Below are 12,701 nucleotides of genomic sequence, written 5' to 3'. Positions count from 1 at the left end.
ATATGTAAAGAAATCATCTATGATCTTACAAACACACACATGTACACACATACATGCAAGCACACATGCATGTACACATACACATATGTATACATGCATGTGTGCGCACATACACACACACACATACACACACACACACCCACACACACCCACACACACACACACCCTTGCCAAATGGAAGAAGTCAATATGAAAAGCCTACATATGGTATGACACAGGTTACATCACATTCTGGAAGAGGCAAAATTATGTAGGTCAGAAAATATTGTAACTGGCCAAAATATCAGCGAAGAAATGGAGGTGTGAATAAGGGGAACAGAAAACTTTAGGACAGTGCATCTATGCAGTAGTGATGCAAATACGTCATTACATAGTTTTCCAAAACTATGCAAAAGATATACCAGCAGGGAATCATTTTATAATGGTGGACATAGGAATGTGTTAATATGGAGTCATCAATTATAACAAATTATTATACAAAAGTACAGGATGTCTGTAACACACAGAGACTGTGTGTGTAGGAAAGGATTGCACACAGAAATTCTCTGTGTTTTCAAAATGAACTTTTCTGTAACCATGAACCTGTCTTAAATGAAAGAGCCTGTGTAAGGAAACAAAACAAAGCAAAAAAAAAAATCATACAATCTGGTAAAGCAAATCAAGATAAGGTAAAATCAGTGCTAGGATAACACGCTTTCTAACTTCTGATGAGGACATCTTCAGCCATATTTCATGATAATACCACAGGGGATGTCAGTTGACACTCCTATTAAGTAGAAGCTAAGAAAGCAGAGGAATCAGGGTACAGGTCCTATGAGTCTGAAGTTTTGTATACTAATAAATTCAGTCAGGGTTTGCATTGTGCCCCATGCCATTGAAACCTTAGCATCTGTTGAATGACTACAAAGATAACCGATTCAAGACTCAACTATAGTAAGCATAAATGTGGAAGTGAGTCTGAAAAAAAATACAATTATGATGAACAACAGAGTATCTTCATCACCTTTAGGGCAGACTTTGCTATGAGCTATTTCAGAACTAGAAAAGAAATCTTGTAGACACTAGGCTATGTTTAGATTCAACTAACTCTACTGAAAATTAAAACTCCAAAGTCCTTTTGTTTCCTCAATCCCCCTAAGTCAGGAGTCCTATCATGGAAGGATATACAGAACAGGGAAACATGTAAAGTATTCAAAAAGCACAGTCTACTGCTCCTCAACAGAACTCGCCACTTCTCTGTCGTATGCCAGTGCACTAAGGTTGGAGAGTGTCAGCCCTGGAGTTTCAGTGGTGCCAGTTGACCGCTCTTGTGAGCAGCCTCCTAGGTATAACATGGAAAAAAAGTCACAGTCCTTCCCACTGTTGACTTAAGTCCAAAGTGGCCAGCTCACTGCTTTACAGTGATGCCTACTTCACATGTCACCCTAATTCAAATGTGAAGGTAGTATCTGCTGAGTACTGACTTTGGAACCTACTTCATAGTAAAGATGAGAGTCACAAAAGCGAACATGTTATAACCAAACCCCGAGCATCTTAATGTTTCCCTGGATGCCATCCATTTTTATACAAGTTTCACTAACTTTTGAAGAGCACAAAGCTAAAGAAAGATAGGAGACAGCTGTTACCTAGGACGAAATCTCTTGCATTCTTCTGAGAGTAGAGTCTCTTTTCTCACACTGCCCTTTCTCCACTCCTGGACTCAGCAATCCTTGACGTGGCTCGAACAGATCTAAGGGGAAGAAAAACCACATATGAAAAACCACATAAGAAACATGAACGCTGTGCTGTATGGTGTTCAGATTCTCTTTTTTGACACTGAATAAATTTTCCACATATCTTGTGTCAAGCTGTCAGGCACACATTTGCATCTGCAGAACACTTAAAAGGCCCTTTCTGCTGGGCTGTGATGGTTTATGCCTTTAATCCCAGCAGAGGCAAAATGATCTCTGAATTCGAGGACATCCTAGTCTACATTGTGATTTCCAGAACAGCCAGGGTACAGAGAGAAACTCTGTCTTGAAAAACAAAACAAGAACAAAGAATGCCCTTTCTTTCTTTACATCATGTATGACTCAATGATCTTAACGACTTCTAGGGAATGTTTCACTCACTACATGTGCATTTACATTTAACTTGCCATTTTACTCATTGATGAGGCAGACTACCACACTGTGGTACCTAAAATTTATTTCTTCCTTCTGACTTAACATCTCTAGTGGAATCCTAAGCACTCCACCCATCCTGCAGCAATGAGTGGCTGGACCACTATTCCTCCAGCAGCATGCTCTGTAAGACACTCTCCCACATAAACACACATTCCATGAGTCCATTTTTGGAACAAAAATGAGAACAACAACAACAACAACAAAAAGCTGGCTTTGGCCATCATGCAGTGAATCCATTTTCCACATGCTATTCTTGGAAAGCCTCTTAAGCTGCCTGCAAATAGACAACATTGCTTTGCAAAGTTCCTTAGGAATTCTAGCCAAACCCACCCTTTACAGTCTTAAATATTTATGCCATAGAAAATATGTTTTAAGAGAGACTTGCAGTGGAGCATCTAATTTTGTAGCTCCAAAATCTTACAACCTGTTATGCTTACGTAACGATTCACAGTGTAATGTGGATGCAAAGAAACATCAAAGGTGTAGCTATGCAGAAACTTGGAGATGTAAGGGTGCCCAGGCTGTTTCCAAATCTAAAACCATACTTCCTAATTTGCTTGGTTTATCAAATGATCTCTTTGTGAGGGCTTTTAATACCCAGATAGGAGGTTTGTGACTTTTCAAATGCTTCTTCTAAGAATACACATACATACATACATACATACATACATACATACATACATACATTTGAGAATCTTAACAGCAAGTGAACAGAGACTCAGAAAAGGCATAACTGAAAATCCTCTAAAGATGGGTGTACAGAGGATCAGTACCTGTAACGGTACAGGTTTTCATTACTGACCCCATTATTTTTAATGTGGGTAATATCTTGTTCCACAATAATCAAATTAATTATCTATAGAGTAGATAAATCCAAGAACATTTAATTGAATGAAGTGAGCCAGGCTCATATTTTTGAAAATTGTATCCTCTTTGGTTAAATTCTATGAACTTCTAGGAAAGGTAAAATTGACTTTAGTAATATGCAAATGTATGTCTACACATGATTATCAGAGAAGCATCCTAAGGGAACTTTTAGTAACAATAGACAATTGCTGTATCTTGATCAGAATAGTGACTATATAGACACATTAAGCAAACAATATTGAATTATGTCCTTAAAATCTGTATATCTTGTTGTAATTAATGTATATCTTGATTAAAAACCAAAAGTCTCATTCATATTCTTTAAATATTAGAAAGACTGTAAGTCAAGGCTCTTGTAAGAAGGAATATTTACTCTTTTCCTGGCCAGTGAAACAAATTCTTCCTCCCTTCCACATAAGGGGTGTTTATGAAAGAAACATACAATACACAATCTAACACAGATAGTATATTCTAAGAACAGTAGAGGTTAGCAGAGAAATGGACTTCTCAACAAAGCTTCACTTCTTATGGAAATTAGACAATTGAAATAAGCAAAAAAGAAAAGAAAGAAAGAATTATGGCAGTTTTTGAGCTAAGATTTATATTAAAACAAAGGCTGTGGTAAACCAGAGCAATCCACTTTCTCCCAAGGTAGGGGAGAGAAGACACTGTTGTCAGTAGGTGAGTAGGAGCTGATGGAATACTCAAACCAATGCAAACACACCACGTTCCTACGGAAAGAGCCAGCATGTCCCCAAATTTACAGAATCAAAACAGCAATTATTTTTAAACCCGAACATGGCTGAGCCACTGCAGATCATTTTTGCTGATTTGGTGTTATTTTCTTAAACAGAATTTAGGTCTTTTGTAACCTCAGGTAGCTATCCAGGAGGCCAAAATGGTGTTAAGTGACTTTCTTGTCTGTGAGCAAAGGGCAGCTGTGAATGAAGACAGGTACTGGTAATGTTGCTCCCAGTGAGAGATATGCAGGCACTCTTAACAAATAGCACCATGTATACACTTTACAAGGCCAGGCTGGGACTGGCAGCATCTGACATATGAAATATATTGAAAAAGAGACTAATAGTCTAATAATAAATATTATTTATTAGTCTAATCATTAAATAATAAGAATGACAAATGGACTCCAAAGCCTTTCAGGTAAACAATATCTACTCCTCCAGAACACTTCTAAATAAAATCCCTTTATGAACAAAACCCTTTTTAAAGGAAATGAAAAATTTCCATAGCCAGCTAGGATTACAAATCTTCTCAGGCCCTTTTGGGTTTTGAACCAATTTATTCAAAATTCTTGCTAAGAGGAAGGAATCATTATACGATTAAAGAGATGAAAGAATATAATTATGCTAAAATTAAGTATGAAGCATGTAATTAAATTACTAAATTCCCAATTCTGAGGGATGCATCCCTACACTTTAATATCAAAAGGAAAAAAATCAACATAATATTTGAAAGAATAAGTGAAAAAGAATAAACTAATAAAAAGTCTAGTTTAAAAATTAGATTTTAGTAAGAAATCTGCCACTGCATAAGAAGCTTTCTATATTGAGTCATGAACACCCTTACAATTGCCTTCTTTCTGGTCTCTGTTTGCCCAAACTCTGGTCAGAAATTGTAGGGTGTGTCTGACATTATTTTGGCAGGGGAGCCACTTGAAATGGTAGGAGAGTTGGCTCAGAGGTTAAAAGCATTTATTGCTTTTGCCGAGGACCACAGTTCCATTCCCAGGATCACACTGTGGCTCACCAAGCCCTGGTTTTGTAGACAACAATACGCCAGAGCAAGCATACATATAAACTCTTGTTTATATCATGACTCTTGTTTTATTTACATCATGACCTTCAGTCTTCAGGACTAATCTCCAATAATACAAGACTTTCCCATGTGACCTTTGAGCAAATTTTAACTGGGTCAAATGAGATGAACTCATTAAATATTAAAATCTGCATAAAAGGACTCAAACATTTTAGAAACAGAAACAAAAATCTTGGAAATTAGAGATGGAGGACTGGCCTTAGTTTTTCAGAGCTTTGGGATTTAGAGATGATATTTCCTGCATATAGATAGTAATAGAGATTTCAAAGCCTCGATTTACTTCTGACCTGGTGCCATTTTTTTTTTTCAGGTTCCTAGGGCACATATCCCTTCCTCTAAAATAACTTATAGCCAAGCCAATGAAATCAGAGATAAAAAACCCAAATCCTAAAGCCTTTAAATGCCATTTTTCATGATCTATAACACTAAGACAAGCCTATGACATATGTTGGTTGGGCCCTCAATTTTCTAGGTAAAGTTAGAGTAACAAAGACATGTTTCATAAATATTAGCTGAGGAGCTGACTTGAGATAATGTCATCTAAAGTAGTTTTTTACACTGTTTTGATTTTTAGTTATAGAATTCATTAAATACATGCTTGGTTTTGTCCTGATTTGCATTTAATAATCTTTCCCTTAATGTTGCCTATTTAGCTGTATAAAGCAGAAGTTTCTCATCTATAAAATGTACACACAATAGAGCATGCAATAATTGCTCTCTACTTCCTAAAAGAAAGAAGATGGAGAGAGAGTTTGTGAAGGAAAGAAAGACAGAAAGTCAGACAGAAAGAATGAAAGAAAGAAAGAAAGAAAGAAAGAGAGAGAGAGAGAGAGACAGAGGGAGGGAGGGAGGGAGGGAGGGAGGGAGGGAGGGAGGGAGGGAGGGAGGGAGAAAGGAAGAGATGGATAGCTGGAGAGAAGGAAAGAAGGAATTGAGAAAGGAAGGAAAGAAGGTCATATATCTATTGAAGCTTTGATTCCTAACTTAGGTGTCTGTCAGTGTAGTGGTCCTCAACCTTCCTAATGCTGTGACCCTTTAGTACAGTTTCTCAAGTTGTGGTGATCATAAGATTATTTCTTTTGCTACCTCCTAACTGTAATGTGACTACTGATATGAATCACAATGTAAATATCTGTATTTTCCAATGTTCTTAGGTGATCCTTGTGAAAGGGTCATTCGGCCCAAAGGAGTCATGACCCATATGTTGAGAACCACTGCATTAGACACACATTTTCTTCTATAAAAATAATAGAGCACTTGCCTTGGTCCTTCAAATCTATCCAGCTATGTTAATGGTGTTCATATCTATAAGGACAACATCTTCCTTTAAATTTAGATGGTCATTGTATGTATTTCTATGAACTTACAGGAAACTTCTGAGGGGGGGACCTAAATTGAAGGGACATCTTTTCAACAGGAACACATTCCATAGCTTCCATAGGGATACAGAGGCTCTAGGAGGGGTGCACAGGTTTTCCAACCATATTGAAGTTATATGAAAAGAATTTGGAATATACCAGAAGAACACCGGGCTTCTTCACTGAAAAATGAGATAGGACTCCATACTATTGTCAAGTTTTATGAAAGACTGGTTGCGATCAACTTTATTATTGGTTGAATTATACATAAAATGTAGCAATTAAAATGAAGCTTACCCCTCAAGATGTAAAATCTTTCTTCTGGAAGGACAATTGGGTTTTTTTGTGTGGTTGGTTGGTTGGTTTGATTTGCCTTCTCCCACTTTTATTTACTACCTAAACATTTGTGTACATTTAGATATTTAGACTGATTTCAACATCTTTTTTTTTCTTTGACAATATTAAGCCAGAGTCATAATTCTGGTTTGTTTTTTTTTGGGGGGGGGGTTGACATGATTTTAAATAAAATAGAATTATATCACTTTCCTCTTACGAGTCTCTCCCAGGTAACCTCCCTTGAGTCCCTCTCCCATTCTCAAGTTGAAAGCCAATGTTTCTTTTATTATTATTGTTGCAGAAATATATGCATGCATGAATATGTATGCACAAATACATATAGGTAACACTTCAGCTTCAATTCAACTTCATTGTTTCTTGCATAGCCATTTCTCTTTCCTGTCCCTTTTTATTTATCAACAAGATGCCATGTAAACTAGGCTGGTCTGCGTGGCCAATGAATCTGAGCTCCTTCTACTTCCACAGTCTAGTTATTACAGGTGTGCACCACCATACCCGGCTCTCACGTAAACTCTTCTAATCTAACTTTATAAAATGCACATCAGTTTGAGCTCCACATTCTTCTTCTTTTTTTTTTTTTTTTAAAAAACCCTGCTTCCTTGTAATTTAGTTAAGTAAAATCTCATTATTTTAATACATACTCTCCAATCATGAATCTGCTTTTTTTTTCCAAAATTTATTATTTATATTTTGTTTAAATTTCATATATTATTTAATGACAAACTACTGTATAAATTCAGCATTTGTGTTTATAATCATTTTGACATTAAGTAATATGTATGGAGATAGAAATACCAAGGATGCTACTGAGAGCAGTTGTACTAAACAGAAGAATTCTAATAATACAGCATATAGATTTACAATTACCTTTCATAAAAGGCATGAACACATGGCATTTATAACTGACTTTATATTTATGCATTTAAAAATAATATTGTAATGGAACTTATTTAACCCTGGGGCTCATGAAAATGTAAAGTTGCACTTGCTTTTTAATCCTTAAAGACTGCATCCATTGGGCAAGTTTGAGAAATACTATTAACAGACTACACTATTACTATGTTAATAATATTAACATACTTATGAAAGTTAAGTCTACAAAATATAAAACTATTATATCTTAAATAGCTAAGTCACTTGACCCTTACTGTAATTTTACTTATTGTTATTGATAACAATATTATTATTATTATTATTATTATTATTATTATTATTATTATTATCTATTAGGCCTTTATAAATAGCCCAGACTAGCCTTGAATTCTCTGCTCATTCTGACTCACAGAACTTGCTCTGACTCTCCTACTTCAGCCTCCAGAGTGCTGGCATTAAAATTTCTGCCACCATTCTCATCTCATTATCATCTTTAATTCATGCCGCCTTTCCATAGATCATATACTATGAGAATGAAGGATGCTCAGAATAGATGTCATTATTCTGACAACCTAGCCCTAATGGAGCTTTGAAAGCTCTCATGTACAACTGTAAAATGCTATCCAACTCTTTGGGGTTCAATATATCATCAATTTGAATTGGGTAACAGAGTTGGGCTTTGAGAATATTTTATGAAAAGACGACCACAAGGGCAAACGGACTTATGCTGCATCCTACCTTATAAACTAAACAAACAACAACAGTAACAGAAATATTACTTGGAAACGTTAGTTAAGAACATTTGTTTTCCTGTGTACTATACACTTAAAAGAGTTGGTTGTAGATTTTCTCTTTAAAATCTTATCTATTGAGCAGATTCTATAGAGTATGTGTGCCCTAGAACACTTGCTTTCATTGTAGAGAAAGACAGCAAACACATGTCTAACAGTCAGAACATGTAAGATGATTGCAGGTTTGCCTAACAATGGCTTAGATATCCCTCTAGTCGGAAAAGAATTCTTAGAATTTATTCTCATCATTTAGTGGAGGAGAGAACTATCCACCATTCCTTCTTACCTCTCACTAGTGCTTGGCACACAGCAGCAGACACATAGGCAAAAGTCGGGTATACTGTGACAAACCTGATTGGATTCAGACAGCAAGCTTATGTTGAAAGATTTTGAAAAAAGCAAGGTCACTGATACTGTGTGGAGCTTTATTATAGGAAAAGCATTCCTGCCTTCACTGGGTTTTAACCAGGGAACATTACTCAAGCTAGAGCACGGATATACATGAATAGCACATTTAATATCTTGTTTTTAATTTTAGTATATTGAAACAGATGAACAGATGAATAGGCACAGCTATCATTTTATTCCACTTTAGATTTTGCTACACATTGGAGTATTTCTATGTGAAAACAAGGACTCTGTTTTCTATTTCTTTTCCTTCAAATTTTCTCCTATATTTAAGTAGCAAAGAGTAATTCCTTTATGTTACATGAGAAGGTTGAGTCAGTCAGAAAAAAACAAAAACAAACAAACAAACAAATAAACAAACAACAACAACAAAACTAAAGAACCAGATCTGGGGTTTTGAGCAATTAATTTTATCTGTGTAAATCACCAGTGCAGACAACAGTCTTTCAAACCATGTCTTGAACTGAAACTTGAACTCTTGCTACAGGGAAAATACTACCAAGGAGCCAAATCTCAGAGCACCTGGAACAAGGGTTTAGTTAACAAAGAAAGTAGAAAAGGTAAGTGTGCAGAACAGTTTCCCTGAAAAATGGAGGAAAGAGAAGTAAAAGTATATTTATATGAGCAGAAACCAAAAAGATGCAGACAAGCGTGGCCTCGTGCTAGGAATCTTCTTTGGAGTTGAAACTCTCACTGGGAACTTGGATGATAGACGTGTCTACAACTAGTCAACAACTTCCCCAGGGGCACGGCCTCTGCCGATTCTGAAACTTGAGAGGAAAAAAAAAACAAACAAATCCAAACAAAACAACATTGTGGCTTACCTTTGTCAAAGTACACAGCCACAGAGGTAGAATAATCATCAAAGGCATCTAGAGAAGGACAAAGATGGTTCTCCTAATCAGGTGGCCTGTGTCTCCCAAAGGCGAGAGGGAACAGAGTTTCTCATCACCTCTTGCTGGTGAACAAAGGCTAGCTTTGAGTTGAGGATCAGCCAACCCTGGTTTAATGAGTTGATGCCTAAGCTGAATACAGCAGCAGGCTAGCCAGTCTCAGTGGGGGAGGACATAGTGGTTACTCACTAAAGCTAAAGAGTTCATAGAAGCTCAGCAAAGCACATTTGCCAGGACCTGAATCTGTGCTTTTCTTATACCTCCATTTTTGTCTAATACAAAAACACATAGGCTAATACATATAAAATCTATATTCCCTAGAAAGAAATGTAATTTCACATCTAAATAAAGTAAATAAGAGAAGAAACTATTCTGATCACCAACATTTAACATAATAATTGACTTAAAATATCTGTGGATATTTCTGACTAAGTAACTAAAGAAAGAATATTAGTAGCTAAGTTATATCATCTTAAGAACAACAATAAAGTAGCTAATGATAACAGCTAATAAAAGCTAATATTATTGCATACTTTGTGGGTGATGGTCATTTTCCTGTATTGTATATTTTACTCTTACTTATCAATATTGTAGGTATGAATATCATGATTTTTAGTTTGGAACACGGGTTAAAGAAGCGATGTGATCTCCCCAAGGTTCGGAAGTTATTAAACACAGTATCTGATACTGAAAAGTTTACATTTTATAATATGTAGATTCTGAATATCAATTTATAAAGTTGTGTTTGAAAAGTGAAGGAACTCTGGAGACTCGGGTGTATTCTATCACTGATAAATATTTTTCTTCTATTGTTTTTATTTTCATTCCCTCACTTGGCCTCCTAGATGAGTAGATGTGGAAGGAAACTGGTAGATTACAACAGATGATCATATAAACATCTAAACAGATAATCAGCTCGTTGACAACTGGTGGAACAGACTCATTCAGTGAGGCAGAGCAAACCACTATCTCATTGTTTAGGTGGGGAAAGAAAATTCTTTCATGTTCTACTTTTTATAATCAGAGTTTTTTTTTTTTTCTCTTGATATCCTTGGTTCACTTTAGTAATAATTAAATAATTAAATGTGCTTCAGGAATATGAAGACTGGAAAATAGGAGACCAGTAGTCAGGTTGACTTCATAACTGGTAAAGAAACCCTGTGTGTGGACATAATATAATAAGCTCCCTACACTGCACATTTAAAACAAAACAACAGCAAATCTTGCTGAATGTGTCAGTCTTGAAGAAAGTGTTTAGGATAAAAATATTGCTTTACTTCTCATGATGGTTAGATTATTTTCTCCCCCTGCTCTAGGGTCATCTCCAAAGAGCAATATCAGCTGAGAAAATGTCTCCATCCAATTGCCTATAGGCAATTCTGTGAAGCATTTTCTTGAGTAATGATTGCTGAGGGACAGCCCTTAGTGCAGTGCCACCTCTGGGCAGATCGCCCTGTTGGATAAGAAAGCACTTTTAGCTAACCAGGAGGAGCAAGCCAGTAGGCAGCACTCCTCTAGGAACTGTTTTTTTCCTGCCTCCAGGTTTCTTTATTTCTTGTCTTGACTTTCTCTCATGATGGACTGCAACCTGCAAATAAACCTTGCTGAATAAACCTTGCCAGATGAACCATTTCCTACCTAAGTAGCTTTGTTCACGGGTATCTCAGCAACAGAAAGCACACTAAGATGCCTGTCCTCCAGGTATCTCATGGTGAAGCACAGTTTGGGTGATCTGTTCTGCATACAATCTATAAAATACATTTTCTTGTTTTGTGATAACTTGCACAGTATCCAAGGCATAATAAAAGATAAACACTCTTTAAAATAAGAGACAGAGAGACTTACTAAAGGCCACTCACACATTGGTAGCTATTCAAATGTGCTTGGTTGTATTCTATTATCCCGCTAAAATGACAGGAGTGGACAAACCAATGGACTCGAACCTGGTGAGTCAATGGAATGGGTTTGAGGAGAAATAGTATCTTTAAGATGTCAAATAGTTGCTACAACTGCCCATTCTTTAAAACTATTAGACACCATGCCACATTGACAAATGACTCTAACAGTTTCTGTGCTGTGGTCATCACAGCAGAATTGGTAATGAATTCTTATTCTGTTAGACAGGCACTTCTGGTGACATTATGTGCACATAAAACGGTCTAGTAACTTATGACTGGTATAAAACAAAAGCAATATATTCCAGACTTAGGGAAAATGTTTCTTTCTAACTCACTTTCACATTATTATAGCATCTGATGGCATTACCCTTCCCTGTCTTTCACCCAATCCTGCCAATTCATTTTTAAGTTTCTTAAACTTAGAATTCAGTTATTGGTGTAAAAAATCACAAGATTTACTGATCTCTATATCATTCAGTGCTCAGTGGGAGCAACATATGCACAACCATGTGCATGTTGTGGACACACAGGATGGAAACTGAATGTGTGCCACCATATCACAAAGATGCCAGTCCCTCTTGCATTTCTAGTTGGTCTTGTCACTAGACCTTGTTTGGGTGTGTTTAGTTTTATTTTAGCAACATCAACATTTACTTCTACTATTTCAACAGCCTGGAAATCCAAGACGAATGCATGGCAGATTTAGTGTCTGGTAACGGTTTTTGATTTATAGACAGCATGTTCTTGCTGTGCCACCACATGGCCACCATGTCCTTTAAGTCACTTACAATTTATTCTCTCTTTATCCTTTGCCCAAAGGTTAAACTGTCAAGCTCCTTCTTATGAAGAAGGATTTAAGTCATTCCAAAATGCACAAATACACATGCTTCTAAGTGGCAGGACTCTCAAACAAACAAAAAAGACTTGACAATGTCTTAAATTTTACCCAACAAAAATACTTGACAGTGTCTTAGTTTTTACCCAACAACAACATCAACAAAAATCCCTGACAATGTCTTAGCTTTTATCCTTACTTTGAGGGAAGTATTTGGAAACTTTGATGACTCTAAAGTTTGAATAATTAATGAAGACACTGACATGATCAAGCAGCCTGAAAGCAATTGGCCAGTCTGTTCTTCTCAACATCTATTGATGGAATTATTTACAGAACTACAATATGTCTATAAGGAAGTCATCTGGAATCTAGACAGTTTGCTTGTTTTCAATTTCTCTCACTTGTGGTGATCCTCCTGTA

General features: G+C 36.4%; 1 protein-coding gene across 4 annotated transcripts in view; it reads right to left on the bottom strand.

The window, feature by feature from the left end:
• Nucleotides 1-12,701, bottom strand: part of B3galt1 (beta-1,3-galactosyltransferase 1) — a 549,878-nt gene that overhangs the window by 372,289 nt on the left and 164,888 nt on the right. For all 4 annotated transcript variants that reach the window (XM_076928849.1, XM_076928852.1, XM_076928850.1 and 1 more), the window contains exon 2: nt 1,626-1,729. The gene's annotated coding sequence lies outside the window, so the exon portion shown is untranslated. The remainder of the gene's footprint in view (nt 1-1,625; nt 1,730-12,701) is intronic.

Source organism: Arvicanthis niloticus, chromosome 2 (assembly GCF_011762505.2).
Source record: "Arvicanthis niloticus isolate mArvNil1 chromosome 2, mArvNil1.pat.X, whole genome shotgun sequence".
Classification (NCBI taxonomy): Eukaryota; Metazoa; Chordata; class Mammalia; order Rodentia; family Muridae; genus Arvicanthis; species Arvicanthis niloticus.
Note: the sequence above shows the minus strand (reverse complement) of the source record. Positions and strands in the feature narration are given on the sequence as shown.